Genomic DNA, 27,317 nt, shown 5'->3' on the forward strand with positions numbered 1-27,317 from the left:
TACTTGGGAAAAATCGTATCTTGTTGTGGGTGTAATTCCTTTTATACTTTGTTGGATTTAATTTGCTTACATTTTACTGAGGATTTTTGAATATATGTTTATGAGAGATATTAGCCTGTTATTTTCTTTTCTTAAAATATCTTTGCTGGTTTTGATATTATGTAATGTTGAATTCGTAGAGTGATTTAGGAAGTATTCCATCTTCTTCTGTCTTCTTGAAGTAATTATAGAGAATTGGTACAATTTTCTTCTGAAGTATATAATGGAATTTACCAGTGAACTTATCTGAATACAGTGCTTTCTGTTTGGGAAGTTTATTAATGTTTAATAAATTTCTTTAATAGATATTGGCTTATTCAGATTGTTTCTTTTTGTATGAATTGGTCTATTTCATCTGGTTTTTCAAATTTGTGAAATTCTAAATTTGTGAAATTAGATTTGTTTATAGTATTCCTTTATTATCCTTTCCATGTCCATTGGATCTGTAGTAATGACTTATCTTTTATTTCTGATATTAGTAATTTGTGTTTTCTCTCTCTTACCCTTCAACCCCACAGTTATCATGGCTAAAAGTTTATAACTTTTATTGATCTACTCAAATAAACAGCTTTTGGTTTTATTGATTTTCTGTTGTTTCATTAATTTCTGGTTTAATTTTTATTATTTCCTTTCTGCTGCTTACTTTGGACTTAATTACTCTTCTTTTTCTAATTTCCTAAGGTAGAAACTTGGAGTATTGATCTAAGATCTTTCTCATTTTCTGGTAAAAGTATTCAATGCTATAAATTTCTAAGCACTGCTTTCACTGTGTCCCACAAATGTTGATAAGTTGCATTTTCATTTTCATTTAGTTCAAAATATTTTAAAAATTTTCCCAGCTTTACTGACATATGTCATCTTTTTTATGTTGCTATAACAGTACACCAGAGACTGGGTAATTTATAAATAAAATATATGTATTTGGCACACAATTCTGATGGTTCAGATTTCAAGATTGGGCATCTGTATTTGGTGAGGGCCTCTTGCTGCTTCAGCTTATAGCAGAAAGTGGAAAGGGAGTGGGCATGTGCAAAGAGATCACATGGCAGATGAGAGAGGAAGCCAAACTCACTTTTATAACGATGCACTTTCTAGTAACTTATTCAGTCCTATGAGAATGACAACTCACTCCTAGAAATGGGCACTAATCTATGTATAAGGAATCTGCCTCCATGATCCAAACATCTACCACTGGGCCCCATCTCCCAACATACCACACTGGGGATCAAATTCCAACATACGTTTTTGGTAGGTTCAAACTATATCCAAACCTTAGCAACATATAATTGAAAATTATTGTATAAGTTCAGAGTGTATAACATGACATTTTTGGATGTGTATACACAGAAAATGATTATCAAAATCAAGCTAATTGATATATCCATCACCTTAAATAGCTATCTTTTTCGTATTTGTGAGTCTGGTGAGAATACTTAAGATCTACCCTCTTAGTAAGATATAAGTATACAATATGTTATTAATAACTATTGTCACCATGACAGATACTTGGTCTCTTTTATTCAACTTATATTAATAACCAAAGTTTGTCCTCTTTGACCAACATCTACCCATTTTCCAACCCCCAACCTCTGGTAACCACCCTTCTGCTCTCTGTTTCTATGAATTTAATTTTTATAGAAAGTTTTTAAAAATATTTTAATATCCCTTAAGATTTCTTCATTGACCCATGTGGTATTTAGAAGTGAGTTGTTTACTCTCAAAATATTTGAGGATTTTCTAGCTGTCTTTCTATTACTGATTTATAGCTTAATTTCATTGTGGTCTGAAATAAGACAATGTGTGATTTTTATTCTTTTAAAATTGTTAAGGTGTGTTTTATTGCCCAGAATGTGGCCTGGGTTGATGAGTGCTCAGTGCAAGCTTGAGAGGTAGATGTGATCTGCTGCTATTGGATATAGCAGTGCATAAATGACAATTATATCTAGTTGACTGATGGTAGTGTTGATTCTATGTCTTTACTATTAATAATATTCTGCTTTCTGGATCTGTCCATTTTGAATAGAGGAGGTTTAAAGTCTCCAACTATAATAGTGGGTTTAACTTTTTCTCCTTATAGTTCTATCAGTTTTTATTTTATATTTTTGATGCTCTGTTTTTAAGTGCCTAAATATTAAGGATGGTTATACCTTCTTACTATATTGACCTTTTTATCATTATGTAATACCCCCACTTATCCCGAATAAATTTCCTTGCTCTTAATTCATATGTTTGTTGGCTGCATAAATGTCTTCTTTTGCAAAGTGTCTGTTCATATCCTTCGCTCACTTTCTGGTATTTTTGAAATTAATAGAGCTATTCCTGTTTGCTTTCTGTTTTGTTTGCTTGTTTGTTTAGAGACAGAGCCTTGCTTTGTCACACAGTGTGGAGTACAGTGGTTCTATCATAGCTTACTGATGCCTCGAACTTTTGGTCTCAAGCAATACTCTCACCTCAGCCTCTGGAGAAGCTGTGACTACAGGTGTACACCACCATGCCTAGTTGATTCTGTAGTACTTGTTGAGATAGGGGTCTCCCTATTTTGCCCAGGCTAGTCTTGAACACCTGGCCTCAAGCAATCCTCCTGCCTTGGCCTGACAACTGTTTCAGATTACAGGCATAAGCCACTGCACTTTGCCTTTTTTCTTTTAAATAGTTGAGCATGGTATATCTTTCTTCAACCTTTACTTTCAATGCATATGTGTATTATTTAGCATAGGTTTCTTGTAGAAAACATATAGCTGAGACTTCTTTTTGATTCTCAGTCATTACTACTTCAAATATTGCTTCTATTCCTTTCTCTATTTATTCTCCTGATAGTCTTATTACACATATGTTACACTTTTTGTAACTGTCTTACAGTTTCTAGTCTGTTTTTTCAAAAAAAAATTTTTCAGTTTTGAAAATTTCTATTACAATATCCCCAAGCTCATAAATTCTTTCAACTGTATCCAGTCTACTAATGAGCCCATCGAAGAGATTCTTTATGTTTGTCACAGTGTGCTGTTGTTTAAATGTTTGTTTCCACCAAAGCTCATGGTGAAACTTAATCCCTATTGTAATAGAATTAAGGGGTGGGAAATACGACTATGGTATTCACTAAGTGGGACCTTTGGGAGGTAATTAGGATTAGAGGAGGTCATGAGGAGGGGTGGTATTAGTGGCTTTATAGGAGTAGAAAGAGAAACCTGAGCCAGCACACTCAGCCTCCTCACCACATGATGCCCTGTACTACCTCAGCCCTCTGCATTGTGTCCCCACCAACAAGAAGGCCCTCGCCAAATGTGCCCTACTTGACCTTGGACTTCCCAGCCCCCAGAACTGTAAGAAATATATGACTTTTCTTTGTAAATTTGCCAGTCTCTCCAAGTATTCAGTTACAGCAACAAAAAACTAGACACGATGTCTTTGATCTCTTGCATTTCTTTTGGATTTTTTGATTATTTCTTAAAATTTTCGTGTCTCTGCTTACATTATGCATCTGTTCTTGCATGTTGTCTATTTTTTAAATAAAAAGCCTGAGCCCATTACTCATAGTTTTGTTTGTTTGTTTAAATTTCTGGTTGGTTAATGCTAACATTCCTTCCATATCTGATCCTGGTTCTGATGCTTGTTCAATCTCTTCAAACTATCTATTTTTCCTTTTAGTCTGCATTGCAATTTTTTGTTGAGAAGTGAACATGGTGTTTTAGGAAAAAAAGGAGCTGCAGTAAACATGTCTTTTTTAATGTAGTAGTAAGATGTGTGGAAAAGAAAGTATATTATAGTCCTATGATTTGGTTTCAGCCTTTAGATGAGCTTATGTCCCTGGTTGTGAATTTCACTAGTAAATAGCAAGATTTGTCCCCTCTTAGGTGGGGCCGAATGGCTAGAGTGAGCTAAAATTGGGTGTCTTTCTTCCTCCACATGGAAAGACGTAGCAGGCTGGAACTGGATATTTTTCTTCTCTGAGGTAGGGTAGTCTCTGAGAAAGTCACAGCAGCTTAGAGTCTAATAATAGTTTATCTTGGAGGGCAGGCCTTGACTGGAAGAACAGGATGCTCTGGCATATTTCAAAGTGGTTCCTTTCCCCTCCTCCTGCCGGAAGCATAAGGGGATTTTTCTCTGATATTTACTGTGTGGGGTTCCTCCTATGACTGAGTCCATCCCCTGATTTTTAACCCTCAGAGTTATTCACACTGAGTTTCCAAAAATCCATCAATCACAGTTTAGGTTTTCCTACCCAGGCACATGTTCCCATGGAGGTTTCTGTTGATGGATTTCTCCTCTAATAAATTACAATTCTCTTTACTTGCCTGTCTGCCTTTCTAATTTGTACAGGCAGCAGTATTCCCTGTGATCTTACTCTCTGATGTATTTAAGAAGAGTTGAACATTTTTAAAGTTTGTTTATTTTTAACTTATTGTTAGCGTAGTGTGGCAAATTTCAAGCATCTAATATGCAGGTCCGGAAAGTCCAGCCGTAAAACTTTAAGTTAAAGGCCTCTTTGCTTTCGGTATCATTTGAAAGCAGTTATGCTCAATAATCTTTATACATAAGTTACTTTTAAATTAAATTAACTTCATATATATTTCACTTTTGACATTAATTAGTGAATAATATCTTCATAAACACCACAATCAGACTAATACACAGTTACCAATTGCAAATATTAAGACACAGTTTACAAAATGCTAATTGAAGCCCTAGAGTTCTGGGATTAAAACCAAAAAGATACTATTAAAAAGGGACAAGAGGAGTATGTATCTGGAAAGAAATGCAGTTTGCAGAGATGAGCAAAATTGAATTCCTATTATCCAAGTTAATGATGGCATGCATGGATCTTCTAGAATGATAAAGGGTTATAAAAAAATTGATGGACAGTAATTAGCATAATCCTATGTTTCAGTGTGTCAGGAACAGTCCCAGGCTGCACCTGTTTCTTAAGCATATTTATTAATAGCATCCCTGATTTGATTTATACTTTAAATTTTAGGATTACCTTAGTAACAGTTGACACCTATAAAATAATAACCTAGTGTCATGAAACCCATTTTTATGAAAGACTACAGAAGAAAGTAAGTGTTGATATATTAGAGAAACTATTAATTCTGTAGGTTAATGGAGCATGTTTTGGGGTGATTTCAGTATCTTCCATCCGTTTCAGTAACATCAGCTGCTGCTGATGAACAGAGATACATCATCTATTATTTTTGAGCTATGGATCCAGTTTTCTAGTTGCTTCCTGGACATTTTCACTTTGATGTTTTACAGCATCACTGGTACTAAGTCCCAAAGGAGTATTTTTTTCCCATATTTGCCTTCATTATTACTGTTAATGTCATTATCATTCATTACCCACTTAAACTATTGTGTGGCACGTGAACTTCTCCCTGTCTCTCTCCCTTAGAACAAAAGGATCACTATGCCTTTACTCTAAAATGTCTCAGAACTGCTTTTGTTTAGACCCTCGTTTTTTTGTCCCAAAACGTAGATTTTTTTCTACATCTTCCTAACTCTACCACCAATTCCATATATTACATAACTTTCTAAAATAGATCATATCATACTCCTACTGGAAATCTTGAATATTTTCCCATTGCTTTTAGCATCTTAAGCCATACTCCTGGGAACAGCATAGCAGGTCCTTCATAATATGGCCCAAACCCATTTTCATCTTGTACCTCTTCCCACTGCCCACAGCTCTCACAAAACAGAGCTGCAATTATTCTCACGAAAAGATTCACATTTTCATGTCTATGCTTCTATCCACATGGAAATTGATCCTGGATATGACACCCCTTTCTCCAACTAACAATGTTATTTCATCCACCAAATATATTCTTGTTTAGGAAGAATTTCCCTAACACTGCCAGCTGACTTTGTCTCTTCCTTGTGCATGGTCTCCTAGTACAGTATTCATAATTTTGCCTCGTTGTTAGCTCACTGTGTTGTATTTATTTACTTACTCATTCTGCTTCCTCAGAGACAAAGGCAGCCTCACAAGTGATGTGAGCTTCATTTTTGTCTTCAGCAATTGACATAGTGTCTAACCATAAGCAGGTTGTCAATGAAGTTCTTTATTATTAAAATAAATTAATCTTCATTGTTTTATTGTTTACATAATAACATAAAATTGAAAGGCTAGGACAGTTGCTGGAAGGTTAACTGGAGGTTCATAATGACCTTTCAAAGGTTCACACTGCTTACCTTGTACAAGGAAAGAACCAGAAGAAAGTTCTACATTGTTGATAAGAAGCAAGAAATCAGGATTCTTTCTAATCTCCTACTGTGGATAAGAATTACAAAAGGTTCGTGTAGCATGATATCCAGGACATAAAGGATACTCACTACATGGCAGCCAAGAGAAACTTTTAAAAACTAGAGCCTAGGTTAAATCATTGATTATTGGCAGATATGATTTCAAATTATATTTTTAGGCAACAGATGCAACTTATTAATAATTTAATGCTGTAGCAAAGAACTACTGAAAATGAATCAAACAGAAACTCACCCCCTTAGGGTATAATCTAGGGTTGGTATATATTTAGCTCAGTCTGCTTTCTCTAACCACAGAATCTTTAATATTTCTATAATGCTCTATGCTAACCAAAGTGTATGCATGTTTCTTTGCAAAGGTGAACCTCTTGACAGCTTTGGAAAGTGGCTAGGACAAGTGTAACTTTCTTGGTTAGAAGGGAACTGAGTCACAACACAGGAAAAGCTCAAGATCACAGAGCAAGCGAATGACAAAATTGGGAAAAGTGCTTATCTTGTTTTTATTCCAATTTCCTTTCTTCATTTAATGTTATTTCATTCAAAATAACAAAAAAAAGAGCTTTTACAAAATGATGAGCCATTTAAAAAACTTCGCTTTTGCTTGCAGTGTCTAAGACAGGAAACAGGATTAATACATATAAGTCATGTTTAAACTACAGATGTTTTTAAAAAGGGCATTTTGGATGACTCTCAGTTAAACTAAAAATTCAGTTAAAGTAATCTATTCTGGCTGGTTATGTTTTTACAGTAATAACAACTACAATAAGACCTGACCTTGAATTTCCACAGTGTCTTTCTTTTCCAGAGTTTGAAATGCCATTACAAAAGTGATCTGACATGCTAGTGAGGGGACTGAGAGCATTTGTTGTAGAGAATATCTATTCAGAGTAGGCTGGGCCTGCTGTTGACTCTTAAAATTAAGATAATCAATGAATCTGCATTGTGGCTCATTCACTGTCATGCTCAGCAGCAACCTTCATCTGGAGGCATTTAATTCATTTAGTGTTCTAAATATATCATATGCTGTACAAGCCATTTTATAAAAGGAATTCTATGAACTCTACATTAAGCCTTATATTCCTACCAATGCAATATAAATATTAAGGATTTTCTTCCTACTTGTCATGCTAAAGCTAGTGCTAAATGCTTTAGCTAGCAAGTAATATTGAGACACCAAAACACTTAATTTACTACAGGTAACCTTATTTCCTGAGATACTAAACACAGATAAACTTTTCTTTTAACCCCTCAGCTAATTCTTTCTGCCACCCATTCTAACCAGGGAGCATATTAATTACTCTCATTCATCATAAGTTTGGCCTTATGAATAAATAATACATCTACTTTTCTCTAAAAAATGTAATAACTTTTAAGTCTTTCCAAGAAGAGGGTTCCCATCCTTCCTTTAGTTGGAGACACAACCCCATTGACTTAGACGGAAGATCCTAGTGTAACAAGCACATTGTGTTCATTGACTTGCTTGGCCAACTGAACAATCCTTCGCATTCATCAAGCAAACTTGGCCCATACGTGAATATGGGCACCAGCAAACCTGGCCTCTGTGGAGGATTATAAGGGAATTTCAGATGATTGGTACTCTGCTTCAGTTTAATCACATCGCTGTAGTTTGGAGGTCAGGTCCTGAGTCAATTAAATTACTTTTGCAAAGTCACAGCAACTGTAGATTTTTTTCCCAAGATTTAAAATAGTGCTGACTACAGAGTAACTAAATAGAAAATAAGCTGTAATAACAATAACAAACTGAGAATTGGAGCGAGGAATGAGTGAAAAATGCAACTAAATAATCAGGCATTCAAGCAGCAGTTTTAAAAATAAAATCGTATGGCCATTTTATATGCCCATTTCATTCTTCTTTGTAGCTATCATTACATATATTTCTGTTATATAAAATATTGGTCGCATGGAAAACATGTATATACATTTAAACATATAATATGTTTGAAATAAAATTTAATGAAGTCCCAGAAAATGTTTTATCAGATTCTGAGGCTTTTGGAAGTGTATTCCCAGTGGGAAAGGAAGATGTTAGAAGGCTTTTTGTTTAAACTGTTAAAATTCCAGGATTCTTTCATGAAATGACAGCTAGAACTTTGAACAGAGCTCAGATTTCTTGGCAGAATCTTCAAACTGGAATATGCCTGGGAAGTTCCCTTGATAGCAAAAGTTGTAACCGATCTTGTGACTGAATTTCTGAGAGTTTAAAATATATTTGCTGAGTGTTATTGTCTGTACCGACAATATTATTGAGATATGGCAAGTTTATAACTAGATTAAATTCTAGAATAGAAAGACCTGCAAGTGGCAAAAATCACTGTCCATGATCAGTTTCAAAAAAAGTTTGTTTAAAATTACCTCCTGCTTTAATCATTTAAAAGAAATGAGAGGATAGCAAAGGAAAGGAAAGAGGAAAAAGTACCCATAAGCCAGAAATGTATCCATAAGTTTGATTAGCTATTTCACAGCCATATTGTTGCTTCCCTTAATGCTAGTCATAAAAATGAAGAAAGTTGCTTTCCTTGTGGTGTAGTTCAATAGTCAAAATTTGTACCCTCTCAATTTAAATTTATAATTGTTATTTAATCCTAAAAACTTATCTATGGTTACAAAATTGAGGAATACTGCATCACCACTAAGAATATTTTTGATTATCATCATTAGTACCATTGTCATTATTTTCTATCTGGTGAGATGGAGGAAGTAGCACTGCATAAAATCATAAAAGGACCTCTTTATGCTTTCTATTTCTCCTAGGCAGGTATTTATTATAATAAACTGGACTTGCATATACAAACAGAAATCAACATCCTCTTAAAGATATCAATAAGAAAATCTGTCATTAATCTGCTTTAGACCAATTATTCTCTATCAAATAGCATGTGAGCAATGCTGTGTTTTCATCACTTAGATTTTTTCATAGTCTGGGTTGGATCCTGTTCTAATCTTGCACAGTTAGAAGTTTTAATGGTTTCCTTATTATTGGTGCCATACATCTTTTCTCTTTTTCTTACTACCCTCCCTTAAAATAAAAAGTTACATCTGTTTATGATATTTATTGATATATAGGCACACATTTATATATAAATATATTATGAGAAATAAAAAGAGTTAAACTATCCATGTGGCATAAAATTTAGAAGATACAGAAGGATATTTATTAGAAAATAAGTCTATTTTTCTCCTTGCTCACCAGGCATCCAGATTCCCAGAAACTGTCATAAGTTTCTTGGATAATTTTTTTTAAAACTTTCAATGCATTTGCAAGCATAAATGTGTATGTAGTTATAGGTGAGTTTATACATTTTTAATACTCTCAGGCATTACACAGTTTTCAGTAATGTGTATGTGTGTGTAATCATAGACACAGATTTTAGAGATGATTCCCTAAAAGAATCTAAAGATTTGTCTCATTATTTTTAAAGTTGGCACAGCATTCCAATGTAACTATAACCTCAGTATTTTAAAGTGCTTTCATTTGTCTCATGATTCTTGCCCTAAATCCAGTCTTTCTTAAATTAAGACTATGATTATTTTGTTTGCCCTATCTTTATAGAGGATCTCCCTCCAAATTGAATAAACTAATAGTTGTATTTTTATTCTTAGATTTAAGGATTTACTGAGCATAAACTTTCATGTTGTTGAATATATTGTTGGTTGTCTACCCAATGGCCATCCCCTACCCCTTTTATTTCCTTTGTCTCATGATAGAAGCAGAAAATTCTGGCTACTCCTCTCTAGATTCCTGTAGGGCAGAAGTTAGCTATGTGAGCAAGCAAGTCCCAGTAAAAAGAATGTCTTCCAGGAAAGTTCTGGGAAGCACTGTTTTCAAAGCTGAATGAAATGGTGTGCATGAGGAAATCCATGATGATCTTATTTCTTTGAAAGATGCATGTGAATGAAATGCTTGGAACTACCTTGCATCCTTGATGTGACAAGGCTGCAGATAGCATGATAAGGGTGTCTGTGTGAAAAGAGGAACAAAGTTCTCTTTGAGTCACAATTCCACATTCATTTCACTTATCTCCAGATTTCTTGTTATGTGTGAAAAATAAACTTTATATGACTTTTAGTTGGACATTTTGTTACTAGCAAAGACGTTTGAACTGACAATGTCTCTAACATACTGCTAAGCACTGTGCATATGCTCTTTGTATCTGTTTAAGATAGACACCATATTTTTCTGTATTACTCTTGTAGTTCTTTACTTGTTGAGTGTTGTTGTCTATTTTTTTGTTGTTGTTGTTGCTATCAAGGAATACCTGAATCTGGGTAATATATTTTTAAAAAGTGGCTTATTTGGCTTATAGTTCTGCAGGCTGTACAAAATACATGGCACCAGCCTCTGCTTGATTTCTGGTGAGGGCCTCAGGCTGCTTCCACTCATGGTAGAAGGCAAAGTGGAGCTGGCTGTGCAGAGATCACATGGTAAGAGAGGAAGCAAGCGAGATGGGGTTAGGTGCCAGACTCCTTTCAACAAACAGCTCTCTAGAGAGCACTTAGAGAACTAATAGCGGGAGAATGCACTCACCTCCAACAAGAAAGGGCATTAATCAATCTGTCACTGAGAGATCCAGTTCCATGACTCACACACCTCCCATTAGGCCTCACCTCCAATTTTGGGAATTAAATTTCAACATGAGATTCGGAGGGAATAAACATCTAAAGTATAGCATTACCTAACAGACATTTTTACTGAAATCTTGTGTTAAAAGTTACTTTGGTTATGATCGCTTATAACCATTAGTGAATAATATCTGTCTTTATACTCTGTGATAAAATAAAGATAATAGCTATTAGCAGAACTACTGATGACTTTTTAATAACAGACTTTAAAATTCAAAAAATATTTATGAATAGGAGTAAAATATTGCTACATAAAATTTCATTCTCCCTAATTCTCTTTTTCTTGGCAAAAAGGCTGATTTCCTTTGTGAAATGAAAATGCCTAAGAAACATAAAAGACCATAATGACGTGGCTTTTTAAAATTGCGTTTTATGATACTAATGCATTAAGTGCAAGATAAGCTGCATTTATGGGGTTTCTTTTAGTATTTTGGAGAGACAATACTCATTAAAGGTCAATAACATTGCTTGTTTTTTAAAGAAATAATAGAATGTATTTTATGTCAGTCTTTTTCTTAAGAAATGGAATGAAGATATTAAGAAAAAATGTGATTTCAGTAAAAGTATGTCTGACTTCTGTCTCCTGAATACCTATAGACTTTGGAAGGGATACCGAGCAGTGGTTTGGCCAGAAGTTCTGGCTAGGTACTCTCCAGCATGATGATATAAAACAGGAAGTGCTGACATGGCAAACCCCAGACAAGTCTTTTGGAAAAAGAAGAGTCAAGTCTCAGCCACAAAAATCAGCACATAGCATAAGGGCAGGGGCATCTGGATTTCTCCAAGAAGCCATGGCCAACCTCAGACAAGATTTGAATGGGGTATAGGTCAGAAACAAGAAAGTATGTCCTGGATGTTTACTGTGAATAATTCTATCTGCAGGCGCGTAGATGGCAAATGAACATGCTAGAGTGCAATAACAAAACACAGTCTAAGCAAAAAGGAATTCTGCATTCAGAAATTGACTTACGAAAGGATCATGCTTTATTGATAATTCTTCAGACCCTCACTTTATTCTGTTCTCTGAAATGGTAGAGATAAACAGTGAAACAAAGCAAAATACAAGGAAATATATACCATATCTTATAATAAAAGTCAAAGTGAATAGCTACTCTACAAGATCCACTTCGTGAGGAGCTGGATGGTAGCCTCTTCATCTAGAAAGAGGTCAGATGTAAACAACAAGGATTGTTGGATAAAAGTGCCATTGAATAATTTTAAAGGAAGAATTAGATGGGACTAATGCAGTCACTTTGTATTTGTTTGATAGTCATGAAGCTATAAAATTCACTGAGAAAGAATGCACAAACATTCTATTGCAGTTAATTATGTGGCAGTACTATGAAAATAACTATTAAATTTTAGAGTCATAAATATTTTTACTGCTACAATTAGACAGTGGAAAAGAATTGTTACTATTCACTGGCATTCTTCAAAGTTAATCTCCATGATCCTGTTTTATAATGCATTTATGACAGCATAATCTCATCTCCACTATGTAAATTGAGTTGGATCTTATTTTCTTCTTTCATTTGCGGCACATTTTGCTGGTGGTGGCTGGATGAATGTTTAGGGGAAAGATGATTTTGTTGCCCTCCAGCCCTTGAATGTCTGGTATAGCACAATCAGGGAATCGGTGTCACATTAAAGCAATTCTTATAATATAATCAAAGTTCTCGTGTTGTACTCTCCTTCAGATGAAACAAACTAATGAAATATATTGACCCTGTTCACGCACTTCTGAAGCAAAATGACTAAGAGGTATCGAGACGACATGAAATACATTGACATTGATTGTGAAGTCGGCATTTCCCAGTCACATTGGGGGCTGATTAAAGTGTCACATTGACAACGTAGCCCCTTTTGAACAGGAAATTAATACCAGCTTGGTGGCAAAAAGATTCTTCTTCCAAAAGGAAACTTGCATCGCCTTTAATGCTTCTTAGTAGAAAAAAAAAAAAAGAGGTCATATATTTTACACTAGCGTGGCCTTCAGTTTTCTTGTTATGAAATAATAATCAGGAATGTCAACACTGTAGTTACATTAAAAAAAAATAGGATGCTGGCCTGTTGCGGTGGCTCATGCCTGTAATCCCAGCACTTTGGGAGGCTGAGGCAGGCAGATTGCTTGAGGTCAGGAGTTCGAGACCAGTCTGGCCAATATGGTGAAACCCCATCTCTACTAAAAATAATAAAAAATTAGTCGTGCCTGATGGCGTGTGCCTGTAATCCCAGCTACCCGGGAGGATGAGGCAGGGGAATTGCTTGAACCAGGGAGGTGCAGGTTGCAGTGAGCCGAGATCGCACCACTGCACTCCAGCCTGGGTGACAGAGCAAGACTCTGTCTCAAAAAAAAAAAAAATTAGGATGCCTATTGTGTTTAATGTTTATTTTGGTTATGAATAATACAAATGAAGAGACAAAATAGAAATTTTTGAATCTTTCACTAACTCATTTGAGTGGGAATTTAGTTTCAATGCTAAAAGATTAAAACATGAATATTATGTAAATATGTAAGCTTTATTTCTTATATATAGGATAAGAAAAGAACATACATAATAATTCTTAAATTCTGGTTGTTTGATGTTGTAGCCACACATTTAATTTCATTGGCAGTAAATTTCTGTTTGTAGAAGCTACCACTTACCACTGTTCTAGAATTCATAATGTAAAAGAATCTCCAAGATAAAGATCAAAGTGTGGACACACCTGATTTGCTAAGCGCTAACATCCTGTTCCCCCTTGTCGGGGGGAAGGAAATTATTACTCTAAGTTTTAGGTTTTCCATTGCCTCATTAATTTCCCTTCCACCCTTGTTTAATAATTCACTCAGTAGATAATACAATGTTGGCATTCCTTACCTTAGTAGATGAGTAACTGTTGGTTGTGTACGAGAGGCATTTTGCTAGGTGCTCTCTGGCAGAAGTCGTATGGGAGGGATGAGACAGATGAAAAAGGTGGGATGGGGAGGCGTGTGACTAGGGCTGTCTTTCTGAAAGTCCAGCCATGGTAAAATCAAAAAGTAGGCATGTAGGCCTGAGCTCCTGTTGCCTGAATCAGAACCCAGATTCAGCATTGTTCCTACATTATTTACCTTCCCCTTTGCTGACCTTTTGTCGCCGTCACTACTGTGCTACAAAAACTGGATGGCAGTTTCCATCTGTGGTTGTTCTCTTCTCTTGCCCTTTCCTGCAAAATGGCCTCTGGTTATAATTTGATAGTTTTTGTCACTGCGTGTAATAATGAAGAGAGTAAGTATTAGGAATCAATATTTCAGTCCACCCCCAGCCCCATTACAATTGCTCTCCACTTTGAGTAGATTTTATTTGGACCTCCCTGCTTCTCTTCTTACTAATTTGCTTTAAAAGCTCACTGTCTAGCTGATAAAAATGCCTGCTCTACTTCTAAATGCACACACATAAGCACAGAGAGCTGTTTTCTTCATCTGCTAATTTGTAATACTAGAGAGAAAATGAAAAATGATAAAAAAGAAAAAACTCAAAGGAAATACAGCTTCTTATTCTAGTTATGCCTTCAATACTTCCAGCCTTCAGAATTTACATTCCACTCACACATAAGTTCAGGCTTCCCAGTATGAGTTGAGAGAATATAGTTTGTTTTTTTTTTTTAAAGTGCAGTACAGCTGCTGTGAGGAGTGATACTAAAATATTCTGATAGTTATCCTTAGCTCTGACAGTTAAAACAAAATTTATTGTTGAGTTTCAGGAGTTCTCTATATGTTCTGTATATTAATCTATTTTCTGATGTGTGAACTGCAAATATTATTATCTCCCATTCTGTGGCTTGCCTGTTTACTCTGTTGATATTGTCTTTTGATGTATAATTTTTAAAAGTTTTCATGAAGTTCAATCTGTCTATTTTTTTCTTTGGTTGCCTGCACTTTTGGTGTCATAGCCAAGATCTCATTGTTAAATCTAATGACATGAAGCTTTCCCCCTGTGTTTTCTTCTAAGTCTTTTATAATTTAGCTCTTAGGAGCTAAATTAGGCTGTGGATCTATTTTGTGGACAAAGGACTTGATTAGTTGTTTCTCCAAAGATATACAAACAGCCAGTGAAGATACAAAAAGATGCTCAAAAATCACTAATCATGGGGGAATGCAAATCAAAACTATAAGATCCTACTTCATATACATTAGGATTGCTATCATAAAAAACACATAAAATAACAAGAGTTTGTGAGAACATGGAGAACTTGCAACCCTTATGCAATGCTGTTGGGAATGAACAATGGTACAGCTGGGATGGAAAGCAGTATCATGGTTTCTCCTAATTTTCACCCCATAACCAAAAGTATTAAAATCGGGGACCTACATTTGTACCACCATGTTCATAGCAGCATTATTAGCAATAGCTGAAGGTAGAAGCAACCCAAGTGTCTGTCAGAAGATGAATAGATAAACAAAATGTGATCATAGATAAAGTGGAATATTATACAGCCATAAAAAAGAAGGAAATTCTGACACATGCTACAAAGTAGATGAAGCTCGAAGACATTGGGAAAAGTTAAATAAGCCAGGGACAAATGTGGATGATAGCACCAAATGAAGTATTTGGAGTAAAGTCAGAAGGAGAAAGCAGAAGGGTGGTAGCTAGAAACTAAGGGGAAAAGTAATAAGAATTTATTGCTTAGTGGGTACAGAGATTCAGTTTTGTGAATGCACTTCATGCCATTGAGCTGTGTACTTAAAAATGATTAAAATGGTGAATTTTGTGTAACGTGTCTTTTAACACAATTTTAGAAATAAGCTGCAATTTAGATTTTGACGAATTCTAGGGCAGGAGAAAGGTTAGCTCTTTGGTTAATTAATCAATCAATAAATTCATTCTGTACTCATTAAGTATTTATAGTACTAGATACGCTAAATATAAAGAATTTTAAGTGTGAGATAAAATTGCTGTGCTCTGGGTCTTATACTCTGAAGAAGAATCAAATAAAGAAGCAGTTACTAAATATAAAATTTGAAGATTATGGTATATACACTCCAGAGGCACCTGTAAAAGATGATCTGTTGATATAATAGAAATCCTATCTTAATTTATTTTCAATGTAATTTTTTATATATAACTCATATATCATGTAATTCACCCATTCAATATGTAATATTTTCAGTATATTCAGAGTTAAGCAACCATCACCACACTCAATTTTAGAACATTTTCGCACCAAAAAGACATTTTCTACTCATTTGCAGCTGCTGTTCATTTTCCTTAACCCTACCTTCGTCCCTGGCACAGACCTAGGTAACCTCCAAACAACTTTCTGCCTCTATCTACTTTCTATTTCTTTAGATTTGCTTATACTGGACATTTCACATAAATGAACTCATCCTGTATATGGTCTTTTGTGACCAGCATCTTCTACTTCGCATATTTTTAAGTTTTATCCACATTGTAACATGCATGTGTACTTTATTCCTTTTATTGCTAAATAATATTCTATTGAAAGTACCACATTGGATTTATTCATTCATCAGTTGATGATCATTTGGACTTTTTCCCACTTTTTGGCTATTACTAATAATATCTCTATAAACATTCATGTATAAGGCTTTTCATATGGACATATGGTTTCAATTCTCTTATGTGTGTACTTAGGAATGATAACTGTATGCTTATCCTTTGAAGAACTGCCAGATTATATTCCAAGTGGCCTCATCATTTTACATTTCTACCAGCAAAGGATGAGGGTTCCAATTCTCTATATCTTTGATAGTACTTGCAGTTACCTGTCTTTTTTATTATTGTCATCCTAATGGGTATGAAGTGGTATCACATTGTGGTTTTGATTCGCATTTCCCTCTGATTCATTTTCATGAATCCTTTAACATTTATTTTCTTGTGGAACTTTTTAATTAAACAGAATGCTTTGACGTAGTAATACATGTGTGTTTTAGGTGTATGTGTTTGTGTGATAAAGATGCATAATCAAAACTCTTCATTGATGTGTTGTACGATTAAAAATTTGGAGAATGAGAAACTAACCAATGAGCGTTCAATATTAAGGAAACTGAGAGTATGGTGAAAATAGCAATAAAAGAGTTCCTAGAGGAAGTTATTCTGGGTGGATATGTACCTGTCAGGCAGTGGAGGAAGACAAGGAAACATTACAGGATAAATGGGTAACATTTAAAAATATCAACAGAAATGTGAGATAATTTGTCAGCCTTGGTGAATTTCAAATATTCTGAAATTACTTGGAAGTGCACAATGCGCTTTAGGGAGTGATAATGTATGATTCTGCAAGGGAAGGCGGGACCTGTGTGTGAGAGTTCATTCATGTTCTGCTCTCCTCACGTGCAAAAGGGAGGCTGAAGATATTGAGGCTGAGAATGACACTGTTTTATTAAAAATTATCCCCACAACTGTTTCAAAAATAATAAATGATGGTTAGTCCAAAGGCAGAGTTATCAATTCAGATGAGAAATAATTAGGACTCAAACAATGTTAGTGCTTTATTATTACTTAGGTTTTAAGTTCTCCTCCATTAAAAATCTTCATCTTGACCTTTGTTGATTTCTAAGCCATTTCTCGCTTGTTTTACTATATTACTTGTAATAGGTTTTCTTATTAATTTCTACATAATTATGTATCTTTTTGAAAAGTATGTTGTAATTGAAACATCAGAACTTTCCACGGTACTTATTCTACAGATAAGGGATGGGGAGTTAATGGGTGGGCACCAGGGAGCCTATATATTTCCTGACATTGTATGCAAATGTGTTTATTTTCTATTTATTTATTTTTTGAGATGAAGTCTTACTTTGTCACCCAGGCTGGAGTGCAGTGGCATGATCTTGGCTCACTGCAACCAGGTTCAAGCAATTCTCCTGCCTCAGCCTCCCATGTAGCTGGTACTACAGGGGTGCGCCACCACATCGGCTAATTTTTGTAGTTTTAGTAGAGATAGGGTTTCACTACGTCGACCAGGCTGATCTTGAACTTCTGATCTGAGGTGATACACCCATCTTGGCTTCCCAAAGTGTTGGAATTACAGGCATGAGCCACCACGCCCAGCCACAAATGTATGTATTTTGTGTGTGTACTCGGATGCTTTTCTGAGCAAAGGGCTCATAATTTCTCTTTAGCTCTCAGAGGGATCCTTCATCACTGATAAGGATGAAAGAGCTTCACTGCCCTCATACAAATTAAGAAAAAGGGGCCCAGATTTAGACTGGAGGTAAGAATGTTGAGCACTGCTCTGTCATTTCAAAGGAGTTTATAATGTTCTTATTCTTCAGAAACTTTAAGAAAAGAACAGCTACCACCACCCATGTTCTAATTTACAATGTGTACCAATTAGCAAGATACTGAATTAAGAATTACGGGGTTTTCAACTTGCTATCTGGACTTCTATGTTGACTTTGCATAAAGTGATTAAATCTGATGCTCTCGCATGGACTCCTGGGGCTCCCTTATTGTAAAATGGACAAGCACCATAAGGATTGGCAGAGAAGTGGGATGGGAGGTGGATAAAGGATACTGGGTTCCTGTAAAACAGCAAACATCTGGGCATAGAAGGACTTCTCATTATTATATATAATGGCAGATAGTGGCTTTATAGGTTGCAGATAAAATACAACAAAATATTAGGAAGTCACAGAGATAATGCTCTTTTTTTCCTGATGAGAATGAAATAAAGAAAAGGCATTTTTACATTTGTTCTGATAGATACTTCTTTGTATTACACTTGTAAAATATAATTTCTATCTAGGATTTTCCTTTCTGGAATGGGGTATGGGGAGGACAGGCAGATCCGTAATTTCTTAGAGGAAAATTTTCAATGAATGTTTGTTTCTTTAAGACATAATCATTGCCTTTCACTATAACACAAGATAATTCAGTGGTCAAAGGCAATATTTGTAAAATATTTATTTTACCATGTAATGCCAAACCATTGGTCTGGTATTACAGTCATTGATCCAGATGGCTGAATTTGCCATATGGCTTCTTACTACTTACAACATTCCTGGAAATGTGGCTATTTCATCCAAATGAGCCTTCAACTACTGCAGTGTCCAAGTTTCATGCAAGGGGCCTGCTACCATTACCTGATAGCTCTTGGAAGCAATGCTCAAATCAACAGATCTTTTGTAGTTCTCTTTAATGGAGTCTGGATGATGAATTTACATCTATCTATCAGAAACATTGTCTTCTGCCCTACATTACTAATGACAGAAAATTGTCTCTATATAATTCATCAAAGTATGTCTATAGACTCACTCCTTTATTATCTTTTCTCTTGCAAACTGTATAATTCCCCCTTCATTCCACGTCAGGGGAGACCTTTAATCTTGCTTGGGTGCATTCTGTAGGGCTTTCTACATTAAATAGCCTGAACAGGTGCCACTGGAGGCAACAAGAATGGGAGCAAACCACGATGAGGACGGTCCTAGGGTAGTGACTTAGTAAATGGCTAGACAGAAAGCATTTTCTAAGAGATCACAGCCTCAGGAAAAGGAGTTTTAAATGTTTATTTGACAAAAAAATAACTTATTCATATTTACATATCTCTTTACTTTTCCTGCAGAATGGTCACCCTATAATATTGATTTACCCTTGAAGAACATTTGCAATTTGATGTATCCCTGACACACATACTTTAATTCTTTGTCCTCTTTAATAACAGAGACTAAAATGAGTGAAATTCTGATAACCTAATCATGGTATTTCTATTTCAGTGTCATAATGGGATCCTTCAAAATGACTGACAATATTATATGATTCACAAACCTAAGCCTTTGATGTCTCAATGCTTTTTCTATTCCTGTCTTAGATTTTGCTCCAGTGATGTATGGTGGGGAGCTAGGACTGAAGTGAACTCTTTTCCCAAGGGCAGATGTTCCATTGGAAAATGTGTTAGAAATAATGACTTAATATAGAGAAATACAGTGAAAGGTCAAAATAAAAAACTTTTAGGTAAAATAAAAGCACAGAGATTTTAAATATGGATTTAAGATCCTACAGTATGAGTTGAATACATGATGGGAAGTTTTACTCCTCGGTCTGGTATACGCTTCTGGTATATACATGAAGACCAGACTCAACATGAGTAGAGATTTTCTGACAAGGGTATAGTAGATCTGCTTTTAGCTTTGAAAAACAGTAATGAAATAAATTGTCTGAAGAATAATTGAGAAAAAGATGAGAACTATAACAGAGACTGGCTTACATTTCTCTTTATCTTCCCAACATGCAATGAAGTGCTGGACACAAAGTAGCTGTTCAATAAATTGTGCCAGGATTGAGAGGGGATGATGCAAGTTAGTGGGCTTTTCTGATTTTACTTTTTTTAATTTATAAATCAACTCTACCCTAAGCTCTGGAGTCATACAGTAGAGAGTGCCAATCCTAACTGCCCATTAACTATCTCTAAAATGCAACCAAAACGAGATTTCCCAGGATTCTTTTCCCTGTGTAGACCTGCATTAGAGATGGTCTTAAGAGATTTTGTTTCTTTTTTTTTTTATCTTCAGTGAAGTTGAGGCTTTTAAGCCCCAAAGATGTAAGATTTTTTTTAAAATTATTTTGCATTGCAATTGATATTTTTAATTTATAAATAAAAATTGTATATATTTATGATATACAGCATGGTGTTTATATATATATATACACACACACACACACATATACATACACACATTGTGATATGGCTAAATCAAGCAAATTAACATATACATTACCTCACATACTTAATCTTGTGTGTGTGTAGTGAGAACATTTAAAATCTATCCTCCTAGCAATTTTCAAGAATACAACGTATTGTTATTAACTACACTCACCATGATGTCATGATGTACAATAGATCCTTTAAACTTAATGCTCCTAACTGAAATTTTGCCTTATTTGACTAACATGCCCCTAACCCCCCAGCCCACAGCCTCTTGTAACCACTTAAGAATTCTCTTAAGAGATTTTTGCATGAGATTTGGGTTATCAAGTATCTGCTGCCATTGCACATTTCATTTAAAGTAAGGATAATGGGATTTGATTGACTTTCTAAGTGTAGTAGAGAATTTGAAGAACCACAGAGTCTACATTTATGAAAACTAACTGAAAGTCTATTTCTGTGGGTAACTTAATTATATTTGATATAGATTTCACAACCATGCAAAATCATATGAACTTTGGACACGAATTGAGAAGGAATGAGACCCTGAAACTTAAGATAGGGTCATATGGACAGGTTCCAATGAAGGTGAGGTCTGTGAATGTCTAAAGTCTGCCAATTTTTCTTTCCAATATAAGCAATATTTCCTCTCCTCAGTAGATCATTCTCCCTTCCTTGAAAAACCTATAGCTGGCTCCTTCCTGGTAGCTTTCTTGAAGGGGAGTACTAAACTCCTCAGCATCTAACTCAATCTCCTCTCATTCCTTCTGGACCTATAACCAGAGAAGTGTTGTCAGAGAACAACAAAATTGCATGATTTTCCAATTTATATTGAAATACCCTGGGATATATGAGTAGAAATGGATTCTAGGGAGGTTGCTTATGAGTTAAAAAAATAATGTCAGATCTAGTCAATTTATAGATAAGGTTGCACTAAACAGAGTGACTAAAGTGTTTAACAGTTTGCTTGCTTGGATGGTTGAAATATGGAACTATATGTGGACTGAATGAAATTGAAATACCAGCAAATTTATTCTGTGAGACTTGCTTACTAATCCCCTGTGTCCTCCAAGAGAGGCTAGAGAAGCTTTTCTTCATGAAAGCTTTGAGAAATACATTTGTGAGCAGAGTGACAGCATCCTTAAAGAGCTCTCTGGTGGCTATTCCCTGCAGGCCAAAAACAAGAGTGACAAACAGGGTTCCTAGAATTCAACAAAGATGATGGAAACTTAAGGTTGCAGGGGTTAAGTGAAAGTACTTAATCACCAGAGACAAGATGTATGCGGTGACCAAAAGGGACAGCAGAGCCATCGTAGTAATCAAAAGGATTCGACCCTCAGAGATCTTTGGCATTGGCTGATTGATCAAGGCATTCTTATAAATTAAATAGTTGTGCATCGCTCTACTGTTTTACTTTATGCTTATAAGTAGAAAATCTCCATGTCTGATGAAAAGAAGTATGAATGAATCACCAACTTAAGAGACATGGCATTTCCACAAAATCCTCAGACATGAACCAGTTCACAGTCCCAGTGTAAAATTGCATAAAGATAGGGGACAAGGGAATCAAGTCCTCTTTAGGAAGGATCTGACTACACTACCAAAAAGGTATAGCATAATCCTTTCTCCTAGCATTCTCCGGAGGTACCTGAACCTCTTTACCAGGGTGAAGTCCACCAACAAGGGGTAAATAACCAGACTTTTCAGGGGTTGCTGGGCACTGAGCTGATACTAATTACAGAGACCCCAAAACACCACCATCGGTATGGGTGCTTATTGAGGTTAGGAGATCAGTGGAGTTTTGGCTTCTGTTCTTCTCACAGTGAGCTCAGTAGGACCATGGCTTCATGCTGGGGTTACTCCCCAGTTTCAGAAACCATAGTTAAAATAGGCATACTTAGAAACTAGAAAAATTTCTATATTGGGTCCCTGATCTTTGGAGTGAAGTTTATTATGGTAGGAAGAGGAAAGTGGAAGGCATTAAAGCTGCCTTTAGCTACCATGGCATTAAGCAGAAATAGACATTTCTGGAGTGATTACAGAGATTCCTGACATGACCAAGAATTTGAACTATCCAAGGTGGTGATTCCCATTTCATCCCCTTCAACTCACCTTCATGATGCCTCTGTCCTATACAGCTTCACGGTGTCTTCTGAGGCATCATCGTTGATCAGAAGCAATGCCTTGGAATATATCTGGTGTGTGTGTGTGTGTGTGTGTGTGTGTGTGTGTGTGTAGAAAGAGAGAGTGAAAAAAGAGTCATATTCATTAACTCACTAGTCTTAACCATGTTTTTCATCACACTGAAACAGGTGGCCTATTACCATAGTGAAGTGGACTTTTGAGGCAAGGTAGGCAGCATCACCAAGCCGAGGATAATGTTGTCCACAACATGTTTGATGGTCTACATCACTGGTCAACATATAATGTTGTTTCTGACATAGCAAAGGCTTATGGATTTGGGAATCAAGGGATGGAACTGGGCTCTTCTTTTACTGTCAATGATACATTTCTGGACTCAGCTCACATATTAGGAAGGATGGAAAAATCATCTTTTGAAACTTGCTAAAGATTATTGCACTTCTTAACTTGGAATCTACAGATGGAATTTAGGAGTTTAATGAGCCCTCTAAATAGTATGTAAAATGTTACATGTATATGCATATATGATTTTTTTTTTTTTTGAGAGCGAGTCTCACACTGTCATCCAGGCTGGAGTGCAGTGACGCGATCTTGGCTCACTGCAAGCTCCATCTCCTGGGTTCACGCCATTCTCCTGCCTCAGCCTCCCAAGTAGCTGGGACTACAGGCACCCGCCACCACGCCCAGCTAATTTTTTGTATTTTTAGTAGAGACGGGGTTTCACTGTGTTAGCCAGGATGGTCTCAATCTCCTGACCTCGTGATCTGCCCGCCTTGGCCTCCCGAAGTGCTGGGATTACAGGCGTGAGCCACCACACCCGGCCTTATGCATATATGATTTTTATGAGGAGAAGGTCTATATCATTCATCACGTTTCCAGTGGCTCATAACTTAAGAGTTTTATAACCAGGGCCCCACCTGAAACTGTATTTAACACCAGAGCAAGTAGATGAGGTGAATGACTATTTGGGGGTCACCATTTTTATCCTTAAGCTATGGCCTCCCCAAATTATTATTGCCCATTGTTCAATTATAATGACTTTAAGCATTTTAACCACCACTGTTACTAAAATGAGCATAATTTTTATTTGTAACCCAGAAGTATACACGTAATTTAATCTTATTAGAGAACCACAAGTATTAGGACATGGTATGAAATAAAATGTATCAAGTAAAGCTTATCCCAGATTCATAGAAAAATGAAGATAAATGCAGACACATTGAATATTTTCTCATCTTGCTGTTCCCTCTAGATGATTTTATTTACCTTCATGGTTTCGGCTCCAGCTCAAATGCAAGTGACTCCAACACCTATGGGTTCATGAGGACTCTCCTTAAATGTCCCCTGACAGGTGATTTGCCATGGACTTTAAGACCTCTGCTGAAAGAAGTGGCCTACACACAAGCAGCTACAGTTAGAAAATAAATCAACGTATATTTGTATACACACGCACACGAAGAGTAGGTAGAAATGGGCTTCCAAGGGATGCCCACCACAGTCCTCCTGATTTAAGATGTATAGATGTAGAGTTCATAGTAGCCATGTCATCTGCTAAAACATAACTGCTCTTCGGTGCCTTAGTGTAAGAAAACGCTGTGCCCATAGCTTGCTTGTAAGGAAATAACATTTTCTTTTCTTGCAGTGGACTGCATAGGTTTTCTTCCGTTTTCCCACTCCATTCCCTGCATTGCCTCTTCCTTGTTGCTCCGCTGTTTCTGAACCACAAAGCAAGTAGGCCATTTACAAAACACCAGCTGATTAGGATGAATCTGCTCTGGGCCCATGCATAAAAAACTTGAAAGTAGAAAAAAAAATTGAAAAGGATAAGAGCTTTTCAATCAATTTGATAAAATTTTAAGTTAATTAAAGGAAGACTCTATTTTTCCCTAGAAGGCGATGCTGATCTTTATTATTAATGCATACCAGCATTCCATAGCTGTGCATAATGATGGCCTGTAACATCAGGAGCAGTTTCATCTGGAGCCTAATTTGTCATAAAATCTTTTCTAGTATTCTTAAAGTGTGGCCTCTGCCACTGCCTCCCTCCCGCTCCAGGGTTAGTTCTGAACTCTGAGATAATGTCTTCCTTGCTGCCATCACCTGAGAATTAATTTGCAAGATTGTTTTTAGTTTTAAAGTAGTTTTCCAACCTTCCAAAAAAATCATTTATAGGATTTTCACTTTGCTTTCATTTTTTCTTTAGATTCTATTAATAGAAACCCTTGTCAAAACATCATACACGTGCAATATTCTTTTCTGTAAGAACAGCCCTAGCAGAGAGGGAGGAAAGAGAAAGGAGATTAAAAGGTGCCACATTTGAATTCAGATATTGCTGTTTTAGAAGATTAAAATATTTCTCCAAACAGGAGTATCAAGTTTAATTGAGTCATTCATTCCTACATTCATTCATCTGGATACACGTGAATTGAGCACTTCCTATATGCCAGGCACTGTATTAGACATTGGGAAGACAAATATGCTTCATGTAGTTTTGCAGCTAAGGGGATTAATGTATTTCATAACCTTATACTTATTGTCCTAGATACCATGAGGGTAAAAAAATTTAAGTTACACTTCCAAGTTTCAAGGGATTACTATTTCATACAAACATACAAATTAGAGCCTAACATAAAACATTGTTCCAGCCTGTGTGTAAGTAAGAGGTGTCAGATGTGAAAGCCCATGTGGGCCACAGGGTTCGGAGGAGACTCTGTGAGGGAGGTGGATCCAAGAAGGGTGGGCCGAAATCATGGCACATTAATACTGTATAATATTGTGCAGCTAGTTTAACAAATGAGTTAGATTAATAAGTATTCATGATAAACTACTGAGTATGAAAAACAAAGTTCCAGAAAAACAGACATATTGTAATTCATTATTTGTAAAAATAAAAATAAAAAACTTCTAAAAAATTAGAATGATGGGCTGAATTTGGATAGGCAGTGAGAAGGAAGGGACATGAAAACATGACAGACAGGAAACGTTTTTTACAACCATATAGTGTCCAGGGACAGGGAAGAGAGTGGCTGTCTGTGGCATATATGGGGTAACCATTTCAAGAGAGAAATAGGACAATGTGGGAAGAGATTTATGCTCTATTTTATAATCTGAAAACCAAGAGCTTCAATCAGTGTAGCTATCTTTTCTTGAAAAAGGCCAATAGGTAGGCCCCAGCACCGATTCAGGACAGATGGTGACATGGTTTGGCTATGTCCCCGCTCAAATCTCATCTTGGATTGTAATTCCCATAATCCCCACATGTCATGGGAGGGAGTCAATGGAGGTTAATGGAATCGTGGGGACAGTTTCCCTCATGCCGTTCTCGTCATAGTGAGTTCTCAAGAGATCTGATGGTTTTATAAACGTCTGGCATTTCCTCTGCTGGCACTTTTTCTCCGGTCGCCCTGTGAAGAGGTGTCTTGTGCCATGATTGCAAGTTACTGAGGCCTTCCAAGCCATGCAGAACTGTGAGTCAATTAAACCTCTTTTCTTTATAGGTTACTTGGTCTTGGGTATTCCTTCATAGCAGTGGTGAGACTGAAATAATACAGTAAATTGGTATGGGCAGTGGGGCGCTGCTGTAAAGATACCCAAAAATGTGGAAGTGACTTTGGAACTGGGTAACAGGCAGAGGTTGAAACAGTTTGGAGGGATCAGAAGAAGACAGGAAAATGTGGGAAACCTTGAAACTTCCTAGAGACTTGGAGGGCTCAGAAGACAGGAAGATATGGGAAAGTTTGGAACTTCCTAGAGACTTGTTGAATGGTTTCGACCAAAATGCTGATAGCGTTATGGACAATGAAGTCCAAGCTGAGGTGGTCTCAGATGGAGATTAGGATCTTGTTGGGAACTGGAGCAAAGGTGACTCTTGCAATGTGTTAGTAAGGAGACTGGCAGCATTTTGCCCTTGCCCTAGAGATCTTTGGAACTTTGAACTTAAGAGAGATATTTAGGGTATCTGGTGGAAGAAATTTCTAAGCAAAGCATTCAAGAGGAAGCAGAGCATAAAAGTTTGAAAAATTTTCAGCCTGACAATGCAATAGAAAAGAAAAACCCATTTTCTGGGAAGAAATTTAAGCCTGCTGCAAAAATTTGCATAAGTAATGAGTAGCTGAATGTTATTCACCAAGAAAATGAACAAAATGTCTCCAGGACATGTCAGAGACCTTCACAGCAGCCCCTCCAATCAGCCCTTCCCAGGGGGCTAGAAGGAACAAATGGTCCCCCTGCTGTGTGCAGCCTAGGGACTTGGAGCCCTACATCCTAGTCGCTTCAGCCATGGCTAAAAGGGACCAAGGTACAGCTCAGGCAGTGGTTTCAGAGGGTGTAAGCCCCAAACCTTGGCAGCTTCCACATGGTGTTGAGCCCACGGGTGCACAGAAGTCAAGAATTGAGGTTTGGGAACCTCCACCTGAATTTCAGAGGGTATATGGAAACACCTGGATGTTCAGGTAGAAATTTGATGCAGGGGTGGAGCCCTCATGGAGAACAGAACCTCTACTAGGGCAGCGTAGAAGGGAAATGTGGATTTGGAGTTCCCCCTGGAGCACTGCCTTGTGTAGCTGTGAGAAGAGGGCCACTGTCCTCCAGAACCAATAATTGTAGATCCA

General features: G+C 36.5%; 2 long non-coding RNA genes across 3 annotated transcripts in view; one reads left to right on the plus strand and one right to left on the minus strand.

Moving 5' to 3' along the window:
• LOC134808482 (uncharacterized) overlaps nt 1-13,576 on the minus strand; it is a 47,169-nt gene extending 33,593 nt beyond the window's left edge. Inside the window, exons 1-3 of the long non-coding RNA XR_010151532.1 lie at nt 13,491-13,576; nt 11,906-11,958; nt 6,226-6,304 (exon numbers count right to left, since the gene is read on the minus strand). This is a non-coding gene — a long non-coding RNA (uncharacterized LOC134808482). The remainder of the gene's footprint in view (nt 1-6,225; nt 6,305-11,905; nt 11,959-13,490) is intronic.
• LOC134808481 (uncharacterized) overlaps nt 1-27,317 on the plus strand; it is a 140,190-nt gene that overhangs the window by 10,158 nt on the left and 102,715 nt on the right. The gene's annotated exons all lie outside the window — the stretch shown is intronic.

Source organism: Pan troglodytes, chromosome 16 (genome assembly GCF_028858775.2).
Source record: "Pan troglodytes isolate AG18354 chromosome 16, NHGRI_mPanTro3-v2.0_pri, whole genome shotgun sequence".
Classification (NCBI taxonomy): domain Eukaryota; kingdom Metazoa; phylum Chordata; class Mammalia; order Primates; family Hominidae; genus Pan; species Pan troglodytes.